At 45.2% G+C, this 15,931-nt stretch overlaps 1 protein-coding gene across 1 annotated transcript in view; it reads right to left on the bottom strand.

Annotated features, from left to right (window-relative positions):
* LOC124721278 overlaps window positions 1-15,571 on the bottom strand; it is a 210,700-nt gene extending 195,129 nt beyond the window's left edge. The window contains exon 1 of the mRNA XM_047246163.1: window positions 15,405-15,571. The gene's annotated coding sequence lies outside the window, so the exon portion shown is untranslated. The remainder of the gene's footprint in view (window positions 1-15,404) is intronic.
* Window positions 15,572-15,931: the final 360 nt, after the last annotated feature.

Here is a 15,931-nt window from a genome sequence, read left to right as displayed (position 1 = left end):
TAGTGGCATTTACCCAAGTGCACTCCAAGCATTTCCCTCATTCGTGCGTTAGAACTTGACGGATAAACATCTTCGTTCTCTCTGTTGGTGTTTACTGCACCCCACCTTTCCGAGCTTGTTGCCTACTCCAGACATAAGTGACAGATGTTTTGTACACGCCTAATACTGCATCATAATACAACAGTCTTATACTTTCCAATGTAAATAACAATTGTAGTTTTATAACTGGGTCTCTGGTATCCGTCTGTTGCATTATAATATATTACAGTTACTTGATCATAGTATATTACAATTATACACATTATATTATATTTTTGATGTCGTCATATGGGTGGGAAAACGCTAGGAGCTACTGCAAAACGTGGAGGAAAAGGCGGAGGAAGCCGAGAATGTGGAGGATCACCAACTGCACTAACCGCTACCTGTTGATGATGGGGGGCGAGGAGTCTGATGGTCAAATTGCAGAGACTGAACACTATACTGTCTTAGATGAGGATACCACCGACGACGGCATCGACGACCGTAACAAATGTTATAACTTCTACCTCGGAAAGGGCCGGCCGAAGTGGCTGTGTGGCTCTAGGCGCTGCAGTCTGGAACCGCGAGACCGCTACGGTCGCAGGTTCGAATCCTGCCTCGGGCATGGATGTGTGTGATATCCTTAGGTTAGTTAGGTTTAACTAGTTCTAAGTTCTAGGGGACTAATGACCTCAGAAGTTGAGTCCCATAGTACTCAGAGCCATTTGAACCTCGGAAAGGACAGCGTCACCGAGTAGATGAAAAAGCCCGCAGAAGGTAAGGACGGGATCTTGGAGCATCATCAAAGAAGCTCCTGGACCAACAAGAAACGCAAGGAATGCAAAGACTCCCGAGGAAGCCCTTAGTGCGGCCGCAAGGAGGGCAGAAAGACAAACTACGTATGCAAATCCTGCGCTCAGTACATTCGTCTCGCCAAACATGTGACCTTCCTTTGTCCCGACTGTGTGCCTGAAGCTGAAGCACCTGCCAACTGACTAAAAGGCCGTCTTGAAGGACGAACACCGGCACAGATATTGAACATGGACGTTTATTGTATGTTGGATTTATTATGTTCACTCTAATGTGTTCATCGTCACTTGTTATAAAGATAAATATGTTGTTTATTGTACATTGAAGAGCTAAAGAAACTGGTACACCCGCCTAATATCGTGTAGGGCCCCCGCGAGCACGCTGAAGTGCCGCAATACAACTTGTCATGGACTCGACTAATGTCTGAAGTAGTGCTGGAGGGAATTGACACCATGAATCCTGCAGGGCTGTCCATAAATCCGTAAGATTACGAGGGGCTGGAGATCTCTTCTGATCTGCACGTCGCAAGGCATCCCAGATATGCTCAATAATGTTCATGTCTGGGGAGTTTGGTGGGCAGCAGAAGTGTTTAAACTCTTAAGAGTGCTCCTGGAGCCACTCTGTAGCAATTCTGGACCTGTAGGGTGTCGCATTGTCCTGCTGGAATTGCCCAAGTCCGTTGGAATGCACAATGGACATAAATGGATGCAAGTGATCAGACAGGATTCTTACGTACCTGTCATCTCTCAGAGTCGTATCTAGATGTATCAGGGGTCCCATATCACTCCAAATGCACACGCCCCACACGCTGACATGCAGGGTCCATGAACTCATGAGGTTGTCTCCATACCCGTACACGTTCATGCGCTCGATACAATTTGAAACGATAATCTTCCGACTGAGCAACATGTTGCTAGTCATCAACAGTCCAATGATCTACAGTCCAATGTGGGTCTGATGGGCCCAGGCAAGGTGTAAAGCTTTGTGTCGTGCAATCATTAAGGGTACACGAGTGGGCCTTCGGCTCCAAAAGCCCATGTCGATGATGTTTCGTTGAATGGTTCGCACGCTGACACTTGTTGATGGCCCAGCACTGAAATTTGCAGCAGCTTGCGGAAGGGTTGCACTTCTGTCACGCTGAACGATTCTCTTCTGTCGTCGTTGATCCCGTTCTTGCAGGATCTTTTTCTGGCCGCAGCGATGTCGGAGATCTGATGTTTTACCGAATTCCTGATATTCACGGTACACTCGTGAAATGGTCATACAGGAAAATCCCCACTTCATCGCTACATCGGATATGATGTGTCCCATTGCTCGTGCGCCGACTATAGCACCACGTTCAAACTCACTTAAATCTTGATAACCTGTCATTGCAGCAGTAGCAACCGATCTGACAACTCAGCCAGATACTTGTTGTCTTATATAGGCGTTGCCGACCGCAGCCCTGTATTCTGCCTATTTACGTATTTCTGTATCTGAATACGCATACCTATACCAGCTGCTTTGGCGCTTCAGTGTAATATGTTATCAAGATACATAACTTGTTCATTGTAAAATGTTCTAAAGCTATGATAAAGTGTGAAAAAGAAACGAAACGTAAAACAACAAAGTAGTAGAGATCTTACACGGAAAATCAATGAGGCAGGATAGTTGTAGGCATTGGGGTGTACTGCACCCCACCTTTGTGTTGGTGGTGTAGGATCCACCTTTCCAAGGGAGGGTTAAGCTTATCCATTCTGGGCGTCAGAGAACATCAGGACTGTGTATTAAATGAATTCTAACCACGAATAGTTACAACCAGTCACTTATGAAATACTACCGCCCACAGGCAGCATATGTTGTCATTTGTATACCATGTTGGATACTGGCCTGTTTCTCGTTACTACATTAAACAGTAAGAGAAGCAATTATCAAAGATAGTGCATAGTGGGTAACTATGTGAGTAAAAATCTGTAAAGGAGACCGCTTATAAAACACTAATACGACCTATTCTTGAGTACTGCTCGAGCGTTTGGGATCCCTATCAGGTCGGATTGAGGGAGGGCATAGAAGCAATTCAGAGGCAGGCTGCTAGATTTGTTACTGGTAGGTTTGATCATCACGCGAGTGTTACGAAATGCTTCAGGAACTCGGATGGGAGTCTCTGGAGGAAAGGAGGCGTTCTTTTCGTGAATCGCTACTGAGGAAATTTAGAGAACCAGCATTTGAGGCTGACTGCAGTACAATTTTACTGCCACCAACTTATATTTCGCGGAAAGACCACAAAGGTAAGATAAGAGAGATTAGGGCTCGTACAGAGGCATATAGGCAGTCATTTTTCCCTCGTTCTGTTTGGGAGTGGAACAGGGAGAGAAGATGCCAGTTGTGGTACGAGGTACCCTCCGCCACGCACCGTATGGTGGATTGCGGAGTATGTATGTAGATGTAGATGTAGACTATGGAAGCTGCTTGTGGAATTAAAACACTGATACCAGCTACGCTACTGCATGAAGCAACCTCCAGTGCGCAGTGTCACGCAGTAACAGTGATTTTGTGAACTTCTGCACAGCTCATGTTAAGATAAGCCTGAAATGGCTCGGAAACTAGATAATGAAAGTAAAGTAATATTTCATAGATGACTGCTCGCCGCTGTCAGTAGCTGGAATTCCAATACCAGCCCGCCTGAGAACACTACTGGTTTCGAGTTCGTAATTTTTTTCGTCATTAAAGTAACAGTGAAATTAACATGTGATAGAATGCAGTCTGTGTTATACGATTACAAAATATTGAAATTATTCTCTCTGTGTGTGTATGTGGGTGTTCCTCTAGAGGAAGGCATAAGGAGGCTTTTACAATGCTCACGTTCCGCAATGACTATTTTTCGTGTTAAGTCGTAAAAGGTCAAGGAACGATAATAAACAGAACAGTTCTGTAGCGGCCTTAGATTCTTTTTTAGAAGTCACTGACTGCAACAACAGTTCCTGTGAACAAGCAGTTCTATGTTTCAAAGATACGTTACTCCAACAGATATGAACTTTGAGTCAGATTTTACGGGGGAATGAAAAGGCAGAAATGTGGTGCTTTAATTAGTGGAATCTACGGATACGTACCTCTTATGGTCAGTTACTTTTTTTACGGTTTTGCATTAGGTACAAGAGGTGACAGGAAGAGGACGTGACTCTGCAGTACCACTGGACTCGCTCGTACATGGGGGCCGCATCGCTGCGCATTGCACAGTCACGCTTCTACGAATGCCAAGGACGGCGAGAGTAGCGCATCTCGTCAAACACTGACAGTCCCATGCTGTGATGGCTACCAACTAGCAATGCGGCGCAACTTAACGGCGGCGGTAGCCGCACGGTGTGGCCTCACGTGATACGGAATCGTTAGAGTTAAGCCATCGTCACATGGGGCGAGTCAGCAAAAGTTGGCGTGACGCTCTACGAGTTTTGTGACGTCACCTCCTGCTATTTCACGTTGTGGAGCCATTTTGTCACGTGAAACGCAAAATAAGTTCAGCGATATTTCGATAGCGTGCTACGTAAAGTAGAGCCAATAAGGAAGAACGCTCTCTGCCTCACAACCAGAACTTGCGAGATGTCATATTGTATTTGTCGTGTTCAGCTGAAGCCCGTATTTGATGAGTTTTATGTTACACCTTATGAACACATGCTGTTTCTAAACAGCAGCATATTGAATCTCTCAAGTACGCTACGTATTGGTACGCTTTGTTATAATGAAATGACGGGAAACTTCATATCCGTGGTTAAAGAATTTTTGTGTTATAACTCGCGTGTTAAGAAAGTACACCATTTTCAGGCAACGGGACGTTGAAGATTCATTTAATACATATTCATAACATATGACCGCTTAAAGCGTTCACAACACCATAACATACGTATGGACGCTCATTGCAGAGCTTCAGTGTTGCGTACGAGTAGGTGCGCCACGTTACGAAACAGCGGGTAGTGGGTTCGCGTCCCGTGGCATCCACTTTTTTTTCATCTTATGTTTTTTTAAAGTTAAAGGATTTTCTTATTAAGTTACTAGAAGTAATTTCTGTAATAGTTAATGTTATGTAACTATAAATGTGCTCTCTATCAGGAGTGAGTTTGTTCAATTTTGTAAAGAGATGTCCTGGACATGTGTCTTGCCTTCTTGGCTTATTACATGATCAAGGATACCGAAGTTTTTATTATTGTATACTTCGAACAGAACAGCATGACTAGCATATGGACAAAGGGAGGAAATGTTTGTTTTAACAGAGCTAGCGTAAGTCCATTTTCGGAAACGAACTGTGTGGTTTGCGAGCCAAATAAAGCCGGCAGTTGTCGCTGGGCAGCGGTGAGACCGCAAAATCTCGTTAAACAGCTCGTCCCGTGTGCCGACAGCGCTGTCTCCTGTGACGTTCTATTTCCAGTTCGCGTCCACGTCAGTGTTAGCTGCCTCGTACCATGTGGCGATGGCTTTAGCGAGTTCAGCTGTACACGGAAATAACGTGTCAGCGAACGAGACATGACACCAGACTAGGTGTCACGAAATAGAGTTCGTATTTCCCACCCTTCTTTTGGGTCCGGACATTGGACCGGCTCTGGTCAAGTTAGATATACATATTTCCTTAAAACTTAAAAAATTTTAAAGTAACATAAGCGAATACATGTAACTATATTTTACGGTATTAAATGATGTATGGTTGTGTCACAATTTCTTATCCAGTGTTATTGACATTCAATTTTATTTTAATCAGTCGACAGTCTAAGCACACACGAAAAATATACTGAAATATGAATATAATTGCTCATTTACGTAAAGGTGTGTTTATATATTGCTTCACTCAAAACACATCAACAGAAAATGAAGAAATGGAAGAAGGAAGAAACTTTGATTGACTGGGATGGGTTACAGTTTGTAACTATGTTAACAAGGCTGAATAGCTTAACATTTTTGCTTCGTCTCATTGCGAGGGCACAGTGTAGTTGGTCAGTCATATTATAGGTCTCGTAGTGAGGGCAAGCTCTCGTTCGGTAATCATATTACAGGTCGCGCCGTTAAGAGGTTAACTGGGCGTAATCAAATCAAATCCCAGACTGACTTGTGACTGGCTTTCGTGTACTTTTCCTGAGCAATTCCACGCGATCATCACGACTGTCTTCTATTGTCAGTTCCGACCCAGGTGTCTTTCTTTTACTTTCTTGCTGCAGACAGCACATTAAATTATAAGAATGAAAGGTAAAGGAAGATAGTGATGTATATTGAACTCCAGGGAACGCTCTAATTCAAAGTCTTTAACGTGTTGGAAAGTTTCATTGAAATATTATGTCCTTAAGTACGAATTGGATTCTCACTAACGTGCACTTAGTCCAGAAAAAGAACAATATCTGACCCTTGCCGAATTTGTTTAGCAACTTTTTTGAACTGATAATTTTATTACATCTAGTAAAGCGCTCCTAACATTCTGACACTTGTTTAAATATTTCTATGTTAAAACGGCTTCATAATACGTTCAGTATCAGTACGTTACTGAAACGCTATATGTCTTCCTCCAACTACTGATGTGACTGAAGTGTTTTATGGCTTCATGCTGACTAAATGGTCATAAATAAGTATGTTCCCATTCTAGAAGGATATTTTTGACTCAGAAACGGGCGGTTCGGGCAATAAGTGGTGTGAGTTCACGAACCTCTTGTCGACCTCTGTTCACGAGTCTGGATATTTTGACATTGGCCTCTCAATATGTATATTCCTTATTGTCGTTTCTTGTTACCAATATTAGTTTATTCCCAAGAATGAACAGCTTTCACTCGGTTAATACTCGGCAGAAATCAAACCTCCATTTGGATCGGATTTCCTTAACTCTTGTGCAAGAAGGTGTGCAGTGTACTGCTGCATCCATTTTCAATAAGCTGCCACTCGAATTCAAAAATCTTAGCTGTAATCCACGTGCTTTCAAATCGAAACTGAAGAGTTTCCTCATGGGTCACTCCTTCCATTCTGTCGAGGAGTTCCTTGAAAAATTAAGGTGATTCTTATTGTATTGCTGATAGCGTTTACTTAAACTTATGGACTGACCTTTTTTTTAAGGTTCATAAACATTTTATTTTTATCTATTATTACTTTTATGTTGTAATTTCATGTACTGACACGTTCCATGACCTTGGAGATTTGCTCCTCAATTTGGTCCGACGGAACTTGACGTGTAAATAAAAAAATTAAAAAAAATGAGAATGTATTCTTCCTGAATTAGTCACCACGTTATTATGTCACACAGCTCTCAGGAACCTGATACAATGATACTATTACACCAGCATTTAATCACGTAAGCCATGGCCCAGACAACCTACTTTGCTTGTTGAAAGATTGAAACGTTTAATTCAAGTTCAGAAAGTATGTGAATTGTGATGGTCCGTGAAACTTCCGTACATGAGAAAGTATTTTACACCGGCCTGATACAGAATCTTTCTCGTTAACTACGAAAATGTTTGCAGTTCCCGTTAACGGAAAACTACGATTTAAGTAAATCTCTGTATATCTGACAATGATTTGTAAAATTTCCCTGTCTGTTTCATGAAATCTCAATATCTCCAATAGGATGCAAATATTCCACATGTGGTGTTCCACAACAGTTACACTAAGAATGAATGACATGATTTTTTTATCCATTACAGCTGCTACTTAGAATTTTTATATCATTTCATAGCCGGCCCCTGTGGCTGAGTGGTTCTAGGCGCTTCAGACCGGAACCGCGCTGCTGCTACGGTCGCAGGTTCGAATCCTGCCTCGGACGTAGATGTGTGTGATGTCCTTAGGTTAGTTAGGTTTAAGTAGCTCTACATCTAGGGGACTGATGACCTCATATGTTAAGTCCCATAGTGCTTAGAGCCAGTTGAACCATTTGAATATCATTTCATACTTGTTATGATCATCAAGAATATCTTCAAGCAGTACCTGCATTCTAGCGTCGACATCCACTGATTAGTCAGAACATAATGACTAGCTACCTAATATCCGGTATGTCCACCTTTGGTACGGATAACAGCGGCAACGCGTCGTGGCCTAGAAGCAGTAAGGTCTTGGTAGGTCGCTGGAGGGAGTTGGCACAACATCTGCACACGCAAGTCAGCTAATTCCCGTAAATCCTAGGGAGGAGGGCGATGAGCTCTGACGCCACGTTCAATCACATCCCAGATGTGTTCGATCGGGTTCACATTTGGCGAACTGGAAGACCAGCACATCAACTGGAACTCGTCGCTGTGTTCCTCAGACCACTCCATCACACTCCTGCCTTGTGACATGGCATATTATCCTGTTGAAAAATGTCACTACCGTCGGGAAATATAATCGTCATGAAGGGGTGTTCGTGGTCTGCAACCAGTGTACGATAGTCCTTGGCCGTCATGGTGCCTTGCAAGAGCTCCACTGGACCCATGGTTGCCCACGTGAATGTTCTCCAGAGCATAATAGAGCCGCCGCCAGCTTGTCTCCGTCCCGCATTACAGGTGTCAAGGAGCTGTTCCCCTCGACGACGACGGATTCGCGCCCTCCCATCGTCATAATGCTGAAGGTATGGTGATTCCATCAGAGCATGCAACACTGTGTCACTGCACCAACGTCCATTGACGATCGTCACGTGCCCATTTCAGTCGTAGTTGCCGAAGTCGTGGTGTTAACATTGGCACATGCATGGGTCATCGGCTGCGGATGCCCATCGTTAGGACTGTTCGCTGCACTTTGTATTCAGACACACTTGTACTCTGCCCAGCGTTTAAGTCTGATGTTAGTTCCGCCACAGTTCCCGTGTCCTGTTTTACAAGTCTGCTCACCCTACGAAGTTCGACATCTGTAATGAGGGGTGCCCACCCAACTCCACGACGTCTGGACGCTGTTTCATCTTTGTTTCGCCCCGCATTGAAGACACTCAACACTGCTCTCCTCGAACACCCGACAAGTCGTGCAGTTTCCGAAATGCTCGTTCCTAGCCTTCGGCCCACCACAATCTGCCTTCAGTCAAACTCGGAAAGGTCGCGTGCCTTCTCCATTCTACACGCGGACAGCACGCTCACTAATACCACATCAACATGCACGTTGCGTGTTTCTGACTAGCAGTCATTCCTCGACAGGTGACGCTGCTATCGCCTGCACGGGTTTATACCGATATTAAGTTGGTGGTCATAATCTTCTGGCTGATCAGTGTAAGTAACTAACCCGGTTCAAATGGCTCTGAGCACTATGGGACTCAACTGCTGAGGTCATCAGTCCCCTAGAACGTAGAACTAGTTAAATCTAACTAAGCTAAGGACATCACAAACATCCATGCCCGAGGCAGGATTCGAACCTGCGACCGTAGCGGTCTTGCGGTTCCAGACTGCAGCGCCTTTAACCGCACGGCCACTTCGGCCGGCCACTAACCCGGAATCCACGTATAACATACTTACGCTAGATATTTGGCGATCTGCCAAAACATTACGACTCTGTGTACTTCATGAATGACATGAAGGTAATACTTATACAGGGTGATTTTGCTAAATGAGGGCCGGCCGCTGTGGCCGAGCGGTTCTAGGCGCTTTAGTCCGGAACTGCGCTGCTTCTACGGTCGCAGGTTCGAATCCTGCCTTGGGCATGGATGTGTGTGATGTCCTTAGGTTAGTTAGGTTTAAGTAGTTCTAAGTCTAGGGGACTGATGATTTCAGGTATTAAGTCCCATAGTGCTTAGAGCCATTTGAACCATTTTTTGCTAAATGAGGAAAAACTGCAGGTAATGACCCGTGAGATGATAAGGAGCAAAAAAGATCATATTGGCATATGGCCAGAAATGGGTTCCAAGGCAAGAACACCCATTTTTCCGGCCAGGGCGGCCGAGCGGTTCTAGGCGCTTCAGTCTGGAACCGCGCGACCGCTACGGTCGCAGGTTCGAATGCTGCCTCGGGCATGGATGTGTGTGATGTCCTTAGGTTAGTTAGGTTTAAGTTGTTCTAAGTTCTAGGGGACTGATAACCTCAGATGTTAAGTCCCATCAGAGCCATTTGAACCATTTCAACACCCACTTTATAGTGGAGATACAAGATGTCTGACAGTGTTATTTCAAGGACTGAAAGTAGGCATGATAACACAGTAGGCAAGTGGGAGTTTTCTGTCTGTGGTAGTGTTTTAGCTCCATACTCGAGAAGTCAGCAATGGTGTCCATGATGCTGGTGCGCCTACACATCGGTACTAGGGTGCTCGTTCCACTTCATGTCGCTTTGCAACGTTACGGTTAGATTTGTAGGATGTGAGGTCCGCATAACTGGTGGACCTCACATCCTACAATTTTAATTGCAAACACGGTCAACACAAGAAGCTACAAATCCAAATGATGAATATTACGTTTAGATATTTAATAGAAGTTACTGTGTCAAGCAGCATACCGCTAATACAATAAAAATTTAAATTTAAATGTCGTATGGTACTGTTGTCTGGAATGTCTCACGGGTTGGGTCGAGCCGCCTGTCGGAAAGTGTGTTGTGCTCCCTCCACGCACAGTGGCCGCTTTCCTTGTGGTTTCGTGAGATTTGTGTAGTAATGTGTATTTATCAAGTGTGGTTAGTGCGATGGATGCGTGTGTAGTGTAGCGTTGTAAATGTGTTCTGCGATGATGAAAGAATTTAGAGGGTGAAACCCAATCGAGGCACGTAGCCAACTCCTCTCGAATAGCATGAAAAGTGTCGCCAATCTTAACGTCCACATCCGATGGACAAATCACTGTTAACAGTGTCACGTGCCCTCACTTTATGAGACACTGCGGAAATATTTGGAATTTAATCCAGGATATTGGAGCAAAGAGTCGACTACGGAGGCGGATACGAATACTGTTTCCGAACATTACAGTATTCTTTTTCCTTTTCATGTGAATTAACTTACACGTTCCAGCATTTAGAGCAAGCTGCCATTCATAACAATATTCAACGCGGATAGTTGCTCATTTACTGTTTACTGACAAATGAAACTGTGGCTGTTAAAATGTTTCTTCCTCCAGTTACAGCAGCATAGCATTCGTTGTAATGGTAACGTGGTCACGGAATGAGTATAGGTTGGGGAAGGTCCTCGGTTCCTCGATCGAACTGGAGGCTCGTCGCGGTGGTTGGTACGGCCGTAACACAAGAAAAAGTTGCTCACATGTATAGAAGGAAGTGCCCAGATGGAGGAAACAGTGTATACCGTACATGCTTAGCTAGCAAAAACTGCTGCAGTTCGGAATTCTCGGTCAGGTGAACAATTACAGTGTACACAATCAGGTAAAAAGTATCCGGACACTATAGCGGACATTAATAAAGAGTGAGTCCACCCTTCGCCTTTTTGACTGCTTGAGCTGTGCTGGGGACACTCTCAATGAATCATATGAATGTCTGTGGAGAAATCGTGAATTCTTCCTCAAGAACTGAAACCGGAGAAGGAAGTGATGTTGGAAGCTGGGGTTTGGAGCGAAGTCGATATAATTTGCCCAGTGCCCCACTGGATACAGGTCAGGATTCTGGGAATGCCACCATTTCAGAAATGTTATTATCCACAAATCATTGGCTCACAGGTGCTACTTTATGATAAGAGCTACGGTCGCAGGTTCGAATCCTGCCTCGGGCATGGATGTGTGTGATGTCCTTAGGTTAGTTAGGTTTAAGTAGTTCTAAGTTCTAGGGGACTGATGGCCTCAGAAGTTAAGTCCCATAGTGCTCAGAGCCATTTGAACCATTTATGATAAGATGCACTGTCATGCTGATGCAAACAATAATGTCTCCGAACTGTTCCTCTACTGTACACAGTAGACAGCGCTTTAAAGTGTGTTCATATCCTTCCACATTTGTCATTCTCTTAAGAGTAACAAGGGGACCACACCCTAGCCACTAAAACAATCCATACCGTGACACTAATTCCTGTGTACTTCACTTTCGGCACTACACATGATGGCAGGTAATGTTCTCCAGGCATTCGCCAAACCCAAATCCTTCCATAGGATTGTCACAGCGTATAGCTCAATTCCGTGATTCATCACTCCACATCAGTTGTTACCACCAATCCATTGTCCAGTGGCGTCGCTCCTTAACTCACCTCAAGCGTCGCTTAGCATTGCCTACAGAAATGTGTGGCTTATGAGGAGCTGCTCGACCACTGTACTCCGGTATTTTTACCTCCCAACGCAAAGGTATTGTGCTAACAGGACTTCTGATAGCGCTTAGGATCTCACGGGTGGCTCCTTCCACTGGTTTCATTCAGTTTACTACAAACACCATCGATAACGATAACGTTGGAAGCTGAAGAAGTGAATTAAGATTTGTGCTACGGCCGGGACTCGGACCCAGGTCTTCTTGCTTACTAGGCAGATATGCTGACAATTACACCACCAGAACATTATGGTGAACAGAGCTGCACGAACTACCCAAGTCAAACACCCTCCCCTACACAAACTCCAATTCACATCTCCCCTTATATTGTCACTATTACCAGGGTTCTCCGACGTTGGAATAGCACCCCAGCACTGGACGTAATGGAGAAGTGCTGTAGCACATGTGATCGTATAGTTCTTAAATTAAAATTTCCCTGAGACATTTAAGTTTCTAACTTATCTATGATAACGTTGGAAGCTGAAGAAGTGAATTAAGATTTGTGCTACGGCCAGGACTCGAACCTGGCTCTTCTTGTTTATCATATCAGTGACACTTTCTATCCTAGTTTGCAATCACAAAAAACAGCTGTCGTTTTTTTAACTTTTTCGATGTCCTCCGTCAATCCTAATTGCTGAGGAACCCGTACCACGCAGCAATACTCCAGAAGAAGACGGACAAGCGCAGTGTAGACTGTCACTTCAGTAGATGTGGCATATATTCTAAATGTTCTGCCAATAAAGCGTAGTCTTCTGTTCGCCTTCCACACAACTTCTTCCGATTTATAATTATGAAGCTAGAGGTTTGTAACAAACTTCATTAGGAATTGAACATGTCTAAGAACAAAAACCTGAGAAACACTAGAAGATTATAATGCCCAGGGAGGAGCGTGTTCGTTTACTGTTTTCCGACATTAGACGGATTTATATCTGGTTGCCATGTTTCTTTCTCTAGCTGCAGCGATGTAAGAGCCATTGTTATGGCAACGTAGCCAGAAATCAATTTAGGTTTGGGGAGTGCTCTCGATTCTCCGATTGTACTGAAGGCTCCTCGAGTTTGTTAGTACGGCCGCAACACAGGGAAACGTTGCCAACCGGCCTCGAAGGCAATTTCCCGAGTGGAGAGATCTGTGCACCCTGTACTAACACAGTTAGCAGAAACTGATGCAGTTCGCCATTTTCGATGAGTTGAATAAGTACGACGTACATCGATCAACTTTTTTATAAGTTTACATTTGAGAATCTATTGCCAACATCTCCAAAACCTCTGATGAAGCCTTCTGCGGTAGGAGACGAAACGTCAGCCACAAAAATATGCCTTATGCCACGAACCATCTCCCACAAATCACATGTCCTCAAAGACCAAACTACTCAGTTTGAGACCTCTAACACTCTATAGTTTTGACACTAGAAGTGTGAGACAATTTACGTTAGCAAATTAAGCACTGTAAGAATAGAAACCTGAGGAACGCACTAAGATCACAATGCCCAGGTAGATGCTGGTTCGTTTACTGTTTTCTGACGTTGTACAGAATTGTGATTAGTTACAATGTTTCTTTACACATACATATGTGTGGTAGGGAGTTCCTGTGACTGTCTGTTTAGTATATAAATAAAAACACAACCACACACCAAATTTTTAAGATTTTATTTCCTACGCATTTAGGAGGCTTTCCTTCATCATCAGTTGGCAGTTCCAGTGCTTAGCTCAGGTACACCGCTCCTGGGAATCCAGTTATGCTGAAATATCTGTGCGTTTTCGTTGCGTACTCTCCCGGAAAGAACAGCATTTGGGGTTAACACATTCCCTGTTTACAAGTCCTTTTTGTAAGTTTATAAACAGTGAGTGTGTTGAGTTCAAATGCAGTGCTCTTCAGGAAAGTACACAACGAACATGCACACGACTGTAGATATTTCAGCATCATAAGCGTTGGATCCAGGGTTCGGTTCTGCGGAAGGGGGGCACAGTCTCTTTTCCTCATTTAATGTTCCACAGATGTCTAGGATTTTAATAATAATAAAATATATAACATGTTTTAATATCATGGTAATAATTGAAACTTCCTGATTGATTTAAACTGTGTTCCGGGCCGAGGCACGAACCTGGGACCTTTCTCTTTCGCTCGCAAGTGCTCTATCAACTGAGCTACTCAAGCACGGCTCGCGACCCACACTCACAGCTTTATTTCCGCCAGTACCCCACCTCCTACAGCAAGTTTGGAAGTTAGGAGTTGAGGTACATGCGGAAGTAAAGCTGTGAGTGTGAGTCGTGAGTCGTGTTTGGACAGTTCAGTTGGAAAAACTTATCAAGTGGTCTATTCGACAGTGTTCTGTGGCTACGTTTCTTCTGCGTTTGTTTGGTGGGTGGCACTCTTTATTTAGACTGTTAATATACATTTTGACGAACTAAGTGAAGAAAGCCACCCAATCGACCAAACGTGAAGGCGCCAGGACCTAAAGAGATAAGAAATTAAAAATAAATAAATAAACTGGTGGAACACTTGCCCGCGAAAGCCAAAGGTCCCAGGTTGGAGTCTCGGTTCGGCACACACTATTGATCTAACAGGGCCGGTCGGAATGGCAGAGCGGTTCTAGCGCTTCAGTCTAGAACCGCGCGACCGCTACGGTCGCAGGTTCGAATCCTGCCTCGAGCATGGATGTGTATGATGTCCTTAGGTTAGTTAGGTTTAAGTAGTTCTAAGTCTAGGGGACAGATGACCTCAGCAGTTGAGTCCCATAGTGCTCAGAGCCATTTGAACCATTTTTGAGTTAAGTCCCATAGTGCTCAGAACCATTTGAACCATTTGATCTAACAGGAAGTTCCAAAATAGTGCACACTCCGCTGAAGAGTCAAAATTCATTCTGCAACCATAATAATTTGTTAACAAAACTGGTCAGTACAGTGTTTTTCAAAATGGTTCAAATGGCTCTGAGCACTATGGGACTTAACATCGGTGGTCATCAGTCCCCTAGAACTTAGAACTACTTAAAACTAACTAACCTAATGACATCACACACATCCATGCCCGAGGCACGATTCGAACCTGCGACCGTAGCGGTCACGCGGTTCCAGACTGAAGCGCCTAGAACCGCACGGCTACACCGGCCGGCTACAGTGTTTTTGCTTTTTGGGCGGGAATCCCCTATGCCCCGCCCCCACCTCCCTGGGATCCGCGGATGCAAGATCTTTGGTTTTCTAGGGTCACTGACTGAGCTAAACGCTGGAATTGCCACCCGATGATGGAGTAAAGCATCCCAAACCTTTCGCAGAGAAATAAAATGAAGCGACTGTTTATACTGTGTTTATATTATAGCGTTTGATCCTCCAGTTGCAGCGACGTAAGATCCGTTGTTACAGCGACGTTATCAGCGAAAGCGTGTGTGTAGGAGAAGGTTCTCGCTTTCTCGGTCCAACTCGAGTCTCCTGGGGACGGTTGGCACGGTCGCAAGACAGGAAAATGTTGCTCACCTGCCTCGAAGGCGAGCGCCCAGGTGGAGGAGAGCGAGCAAATCTCGAAGCCGAAAGTGCCGGCGACGGCAATCCAGTCGACGTCGACCGGCGGCCCGGCGGCGGAGCAGGCGAAGGCGTCGGCAAGGTGCGGCAGCGGCAGCGCCCGCTCGTGGCGCGCGCACAGCGAGTACAGCGCCCCGCACCAGTGCGGCTCCACGCTGAACGACAGCATGGCGAACTGCGCGCCCGCCGCCTCCAGGCGCCACGCGTCGCCCGCCACCCGCACCTCCAGGCCCAGGCCGCCCCCGCAGTCGCACGCACGCATCCGCGCACACGCCCCGCCCTCCCCGTGCACCTCAATCGCAGCCTCGGACGCGCCGACCGCTACCGCCGACTGCACAACTCGCCGAGCGCCTGGCACGAGCAAACGCTGGGCCGAGGTTGCGCACTCGACCTGACGTTAAGGTACCGGCGCGGGCGACCGCTTTAACTGTGCGCAGCTTGTGCGAGGACGGCAGCGGGCAGCAGCAGTCGAACTTTCGTAC

This window comes from Schistocerca piceifrons, chromosome X (genome assembly GCF_021461385.2).
Source record: "Schistocerca piceifrons isolate TAMUIC-IGC-003096 chromosome X, iqSchPice1.1, whole genome shotgun sequence".
In the NCBI taxonomy this organism is placed as follows: Eukaryota; Metazoa; Arthropoda; class Insecta; order Orthoptera; family Acrididae; genus Schistocerca; species Schistocerca piceifrons.
Note: the sequence above shows the minus strand (reverse complement) of the source record. Positions and strands in the feature narration are given on the sequence as shown.